This window comes from Dermacentor silvarum, chromosome 7, assembly GCF_013339745.2.
Source record: "Dermacentor silvarum isolate Dsil-2018 chromosome 7, BIME_Dsil_1.4, whole genome shotgun sequence".
Taxonomy (NCBI): Eukaryota; Metazoa; Arthropoda; class Arachnida; order Ixodida; family Ixodidae; genus Dermacentor; species Dermacentor silvarum.
This window is the reverse complement of record NC_051160.1, coordinates 111,754,435-111,760,821: the sequence shown is the minus strand read 5'-3', so window position 1 is coordinate 111,760,821 and position 6,387 is coordinate 111,754,435. Positions and strand designations below refer to the sequence as shown.

Genomic DNA, 6,387 nt, shown 5'->3' with positions numbered 1-6,387 from the left:
GCAGCTGCTGCTCTTTAGCGTTTGCTCGGGATCGGTTCAGCGTTCGAGCGACGTTCGAATAAAAAGAGTGGATGCAGCGGAACGCGAAGGCTTGAATAATAGCGCTTTTAACTTGAAATATTTCCCGATCCATGGCTTCGTCCACACAATAAGTAACATATGAATGCGCTCTCTTGCTTTTCTTGAAGCTAAGGCGTCCTTTTTTTCTTCTCATTGAGCTGCTTACACAACACTACAGCGAATGGAGCGTATTACGCAGAATAGCTGCACTCGTGAGAGCGCGCAGCAGCTGCATCTTACGCCATTTCCGCACGTGATTTTAAACGACTGCAATCGTTGAAGGTGACCAGGGAAGGTGAGCCGGCGAAGTCGTTACAATAGTGTTACCAGCGGTTTGAAGTGTATATATAGCAAGGGTAATCTGTGCTGTCACTACTGAGGCGACATCGAATAGACGTATGCGTATGCCACAGAAAGACCAGTGTAGTTCTGTTTTTTGATGAGCTAGCGTTGCTTCTGTAGGTCTCAGGATGACTACAAGTGCAGTTGAAACGCAAGGCAACGCAGTTACCGGCATGTCACCAATATAAAACTGGTTGGTGCGAGTGGTGAAGCAGCGTGAAAGGCTCCGTAGAAAGGAGGAGACTACACAAACAACGCGCGTGCGCGTCTTATGTCTTCATTTGTCCGAAAATGCTCTTCTGCGCTGTTTTACCACCCATAGCGTCAAGTGATCGTGCTCACACTCCTCTGATTCCTCAGCTGTCAGGCACAGCCGCCTGTCGCGGCTGTTGAGAGAAGTGCCGCAGAACACATGCACAGCCGCCATCATACTTAACCCGAACACGCCTTAGGCGTCTTTTTGATTGTAGAGTGGGGGGTGCTAGTGATTTCTGGATGGGTCATTTGCCTTGGACTTCTTAGCTTAATGCGTACGCGTATTCTTTCCAAAACATTCAATGTTTGCTCCTTAGAAACAGTGTTTGTCAAAGTCTAACTGCTAGAAATGTGTATTAAATGTAATGTGTCCTTAATAAGTCTGATGGTAGCTTTACGGCAGGTACAACTGACGGGAACCATTACATAATTCCAAAGACCTTTAGGTGAAATGAGCCTTTATCACAAGCCAAAGGTTCACTGGCCTATGGAGGCTTGGTGTGACGAACCGTTGTTCAGAAAGCGAGACCTGTGGAGCCAGCGTTTCGAGAACACGATTCGTCTTCGTCAGGGCCCGGCGAAGACAGGTCCTATTCTCAAAACGTTGGTTCCGCAGGCATCATTTGTTTGACCACCATTGACTATGTCGTTATGATTATTAGAGTAGCAATATAATATGCAGAACTGAACATTATTGGCCGACCTCGAACTTCATGTCGCAAGATGATTTTAAAACAGGTGCTTCGGCGCAAAAGAATGCCTTGAGAACAGCAGCCCCATCACTCACTTGGCAGCAAATGGGTCCAGCGCAACTATTTCTCGAAGCAATATCAGGTCTCTAGTCACCATCGTTCGCTTTCACAGCAATACCACGACTCAGAGGCGCTATAGGTGGTCCTTCTTGCTTCATTTATCAATTCTGTCAATCTATCTTGCATAGGCGCTGACTACGGGGGGGGGGGGGGGGGGCGTACAAAAATGACTGTTGATTTTCTATTGACGTATTGTTGGGGTATTGTTGAATCAACGGACTTTCAACAAAGTCTCTAAAGTCTTTGAGTTCGCTCAACAGTTGCACAATGATATTACCATTGAGAGCTTCTCAATAAATAATTTATTGAGTAATTTGTGTTGATTTTCGTAGTTGTTTTTTTGTTGTGTAGCAGTTGAGTTTAGCATATACTAATTAGGACTCGCATATGAAGGCGACATTTCAAAACTTTATTAAGAAGCAATCTTTGCCTCATTCTTGTCACTTTGCGGTAGGTAGGTTCTAGTTTGGGCTCGCTTTCGTAAAAAGAAAACAGTGTGTGACCGACTTTGGCACCGAACGTTGACCTTCGAGCGCAGCAGCCCGGTGCTCTAACCTTTAGGCCACGAGCGCACGCGTACGTCTCTCGTTCCGAAACCAGTCAGCGCTTTGATTGCTCGGCGCGCGCGCCCCATGTAACTTCCTCGTCTTCTTGCGACAGCTCGCGCTTTGAGGCGCCATGTTAGACTGTACTATGTCCGGGACCAGCCCGCTTTCGTAGCCGTTTACGCTACGTAGAAACTGCGACGTTGAACCATCTTCATGATCGCCCACGAGTGACTTGCTCGCCGGCGTACAAATGCCATCGTCGTTTTAACATACAACATATGGCATAGCCATAGGTGCGATCCAAAATGCGCACGTTTTAGGGAGCAAAAGAATGTGAAATTCACTTGCAAACACGGTGACTGCGTGCATGGGGAGTTCCCCAAAAGTAGACACGGCGGCAGCGCGGATGGTGGCGATAAGGCAGGCGCCGACAAGCGACGACGCTACCTTTGAGCATCGGACGCGCTGTGCGAGCCGTAGGATGCAAGCGCGCACAGGCTGTAAACATACACTTCAGAGGTCTTAGAATTTCCTGTGCCACACCCTGTGTCTCGAAAGCATAATACATTTTTTTATCCAACGGCCGTGGTACTAGATATCAAACAACGAACGCGCTTTGAGAGCACAGCGCGTTGAAAGAGTTTCGGATTCAGCAACAGCCGCAACATTACGCAGCTAATCGCTGTCTCAGCGGCTGCTCCCGACACTCGCCTTGCAGAAGCATGCGATAAAATTCTTGCCATGGAAGCCTCCCAAGCCTGCAGCTCTCCTATGTTCAGTGAAACAAACGAAGGCCAAAGAGAAATGAAAGAAATCAAACAACAGTTACGCGCCCACGTTATACCCTACTTTTTACCGCGTCATCTGCAAAGATGCTGCAAACTACTTAAACAAGTTAGTTGTTCATAAAAATAAAGATATTAGTAATAACTTTTACTCATAGGTGACGCAATGAACGCCAAACCAGTGTTTGAGCATGAGTGTTTATGTGTGCCTGCGTGCGTGCGTGACTTTATTGTGAGCAGTCTTTTGCAACGGTATCCAGTGTGCCGTTAGTTTCGTAGTCGCAATTTTGTTAATCGTATTATTTATTTTTTACGCTACAAATTAAGTTTTCCTTCAAAATTTATTATGTTTTCTATGAACAAAAATTATCAATCATTATTTATGGATTTTAGTGGTTATTTTTAGTAGGAACGATTTTTAGGCCGGCATTCCTGCGACCCGGTCGCAGCAAACAAAAGGTGCCCAAAACGTTTGGTGCGACCCATGACGTCACGTCCGCTATAACCAATGATGTCACGTCCGTTTATTTTCATGGCGGCTGTTTTTCGGGGCCGGTCGCGTTGTGAAGCGGTCCGTATTCCGTGCCTTCTTACAGAGTAAGTAATCCATTTTTCCACTCTATATGCATGTAATAAAAGGTTGGGGCTGTCAGCTGCTTGATGTGTTGCCGTCAGTTATCTTGCGCGCATATTTTGCCTCGTGGCCGCGTCAAATTGCAGCCGGCCCGTGGAATGGGCCGTGGCATCCCATATAAAGCTATAAAGCTGATCCTCCGTCAGGATCGTTAGTACGTGTACAGAACCATCCAGTAGTGTGGTTCAGTGAATGATGCGTGAAAAAACGAGGACGCAAGAAAATCCTGGCATGGTGAGCTGTTCCGCCAGATCGTGTTGAATCGCGTTTTTGCGCGAGATGGTCGAACAGCTTTGCTACTGCTTTTCTACAGCTTTGCTGCATTTCATTTAATCACCACCTGCATTCTTTTTAATAAGACAAATGGCATTACTGCGCGAAAGAGCGTCTCGGAAGTTTCCCAACAACAGCCAATGCCGCCGTGCCTGTTGCATGCACGCTTACCAGCTACACGCTGTCCTGATGCAGTTGGAACGATTATGACGCAGTATCAGCCTGCTACTGCGGGCTGCAGGATCACGGTGACAATACAATTAAAATAACTAAAGAAATTAATGTAGTAAGTGTGGTGTTCAAACGTTGCCAAGCGTGATAAGCGGACCTGCCTCGTAAGATGCGTTGAATGAATCGGCTTTCTAAAGTCAGCTTCGCCGCAGTAGACGTGTTACGCGGTGAAGCTTACCCAAAAATTATTGCAGTGAAGCATACCAAAAGTGAAAAGGGGCCGCTATCACGGGACATGTATATGTTCCTTAACTATGTACGCGCGCACTCGCCTTCGCCCATCACATTACGCGCGCCCAGGAGCGTAATAAGTGTATTGGCAGGTGTACTCACATATATGAAAACTGCCAAGAAAAGCTGGTTAAGGCAAGCTCTCTTGTCGAAACGTTTGCACCAGCCTGTTCGACCACTGTTATATCACCGCAGTTTGTGTATTGCGGTGAAGCATACCGATAGTGGGTAGGGGTCACGCGAATCGGGAGTGTAGGGTTTCAGCCAGCGACGAACCCTACCAGTCTCAACGTTCTAGTCTCAACAAAGCTCATTTTTGCGCCAGGATGACGTTTCGACAACTTTTGTTGGCTATTGGTGATGACACAACTCTTTTACAGATAACATTCTCTAAGCCTTTTGAAATGACAGGGAGCACTGACACCGGCCGATAATTTGACATGTCATTTCTGTCCCCTGATTTAAACAGTGCAGTCAGCTTCGCCTGTTGCATTTTTGTAGGGTAAACGCCAGTAGACAAGCAAACATTGAATACGTGGGTGAAAACAGGCACTTTGCTTTGTTGTGTACCTGTCATACTGCTATTAAATTTTCCTTTCCTTTTAAAGTGCTTACGTACATCACATCGCAAGGAGTCACTGTGTAATTAGTGACCTTGTCATGTTAAAAAACCAGGCTCTACTCAAGAGAGGTTGGGGTTAAGTACCTGTGAAATTTTTTTAGAGGGGTAGTTTTCTGAGAAGAAATCAGATGCCAGAAACAGACCTGTGGTATCCTGGGTTTGAGTATTTAACAGTGGAAAGGATACAAAATACATTATATTTCTTGTCTGAAACCAACAAGTAAGTGAAATATGTAAATATATTAAATAGCGTCCATGGAGCAACTGCAAGCTGTGCACACCTAGACCCAAAATGCGCTTCTCTTGCTCCAGTCCATGCAGGCTGTCAGCTGCTTTGTTGAAGCCTCTGGTACATTCTCAGTGGTGCAGTAATTTTTGTCTGCATTTTGCTCAAGTGTGCCCTAGACATAATTGAGTGATTTGCAGTTGCAACTGGACTGCAGCCTCAGCTTGGGAGACCAGTGGTAGGGCACATTTTGTAAAACTAAGCTACACATGGCATTACCAGTTTGAGCAGAGACCTGTTTATATATGTGTCGTCTTTAGCATCTAGATTTTTTACCATGAATTCAGAAAAATCTCCAGCACATTGAGTCCCTAGATTTGAAATGCTGTATAAGTTGTCTTCTTGTTCATTGCGGTTGCGCTTAACTTCTGTCCAAATAGGAGAGCACTTCTGCATAGCACATCAAGGACCATTCTTATTAACATGCCTTCCTTTTATTTATCTTACCTACAATCAAGAGCACACGTATATAGCACATGAATGTGCTGTGCTTGAACTTGACTTACATTGCCATGTTTAGTAGCACAGTGCTCATAGTTGGTGTTGGTTCATTCAAGCTAAGCATTACTACAACCTTTAACTGTAGGTATTATGGTGTGAGAGCAGAGAAATGGATATGCAAAGACAGTTGGGCACGTTAAGACATCTTTTTGTGTGTGAAAAGGTGAAAGATACACAAAATGGGATAGAACACGTCCACTTTCATCTTTTCTCACAACAACAACAACAAAAAAAAAAAGTCGGAGGAATAAGGTTCCTTCACTGTGCCATAGAAACTATATGTTTGCTCTCAAATGTAATTCTGATTCGTTGGATTTGTTCTTGTGCTGTTTTTCTTGAGTGTGCTTTACTTTTCACACGTCAACGTTTCAAACTCGTTTTTATTTTTGACAGACTGAACATCCCACGTCTTGGTTTGACTTCCTGGTACAGGATACTTGCAGTTGGCATGGAGTGGTGAAGCAGCATGGTGTACTTTTATTAAAAGCACAGATTTCACCAGTATAGAAGCAGTTCATCAAAAAAAAAAAAAACATGTGTGCTGAAAATAAAGTGTTCCTACCCACATTCCTCAGTGTCTAATTATGCTTGTATCCCTGTGTTCTCTTCAGCAAAACCACTTATATGGGGAATTGATTGTGATAAGTGCTTGTGAAAGTTTTCAGGAAGAGCTTTGGACCCTTTTTACTGGTGCACAGGTAAAATGTGCACATTTTGTAAAATTGAAACACCAGGTGGAGTAGCAAACACCAATGCTTGATGTGGCATTTGTCGGGCTTGTGTGTCGGCACATTTTCCATACAACAA

At 44.8% G+C, this 6,387-nt stretch overlaps 1 long non-coding RNA gene across 1 annotated transcript; it reads left to right on the top strand.

Annotated features, from left to right (window-relative positions):
- Window positions 1-3,228: 3,228 nt before the first annotated feature.
- On the top strand, window positions 3,229-6,147 carry LOC125946928 (uncharacterized). Its single transcript, XR_007468000.1, has 2 exons — window positions 3,229-3,399; window positions 5,974-6,147. It is a non-coding gene; the product is annotated as an uncharacterized LOC125946928 (long non-coding RNA).
- Window positions 6,148-6,387: the final 240 nt, after the last annotated feature.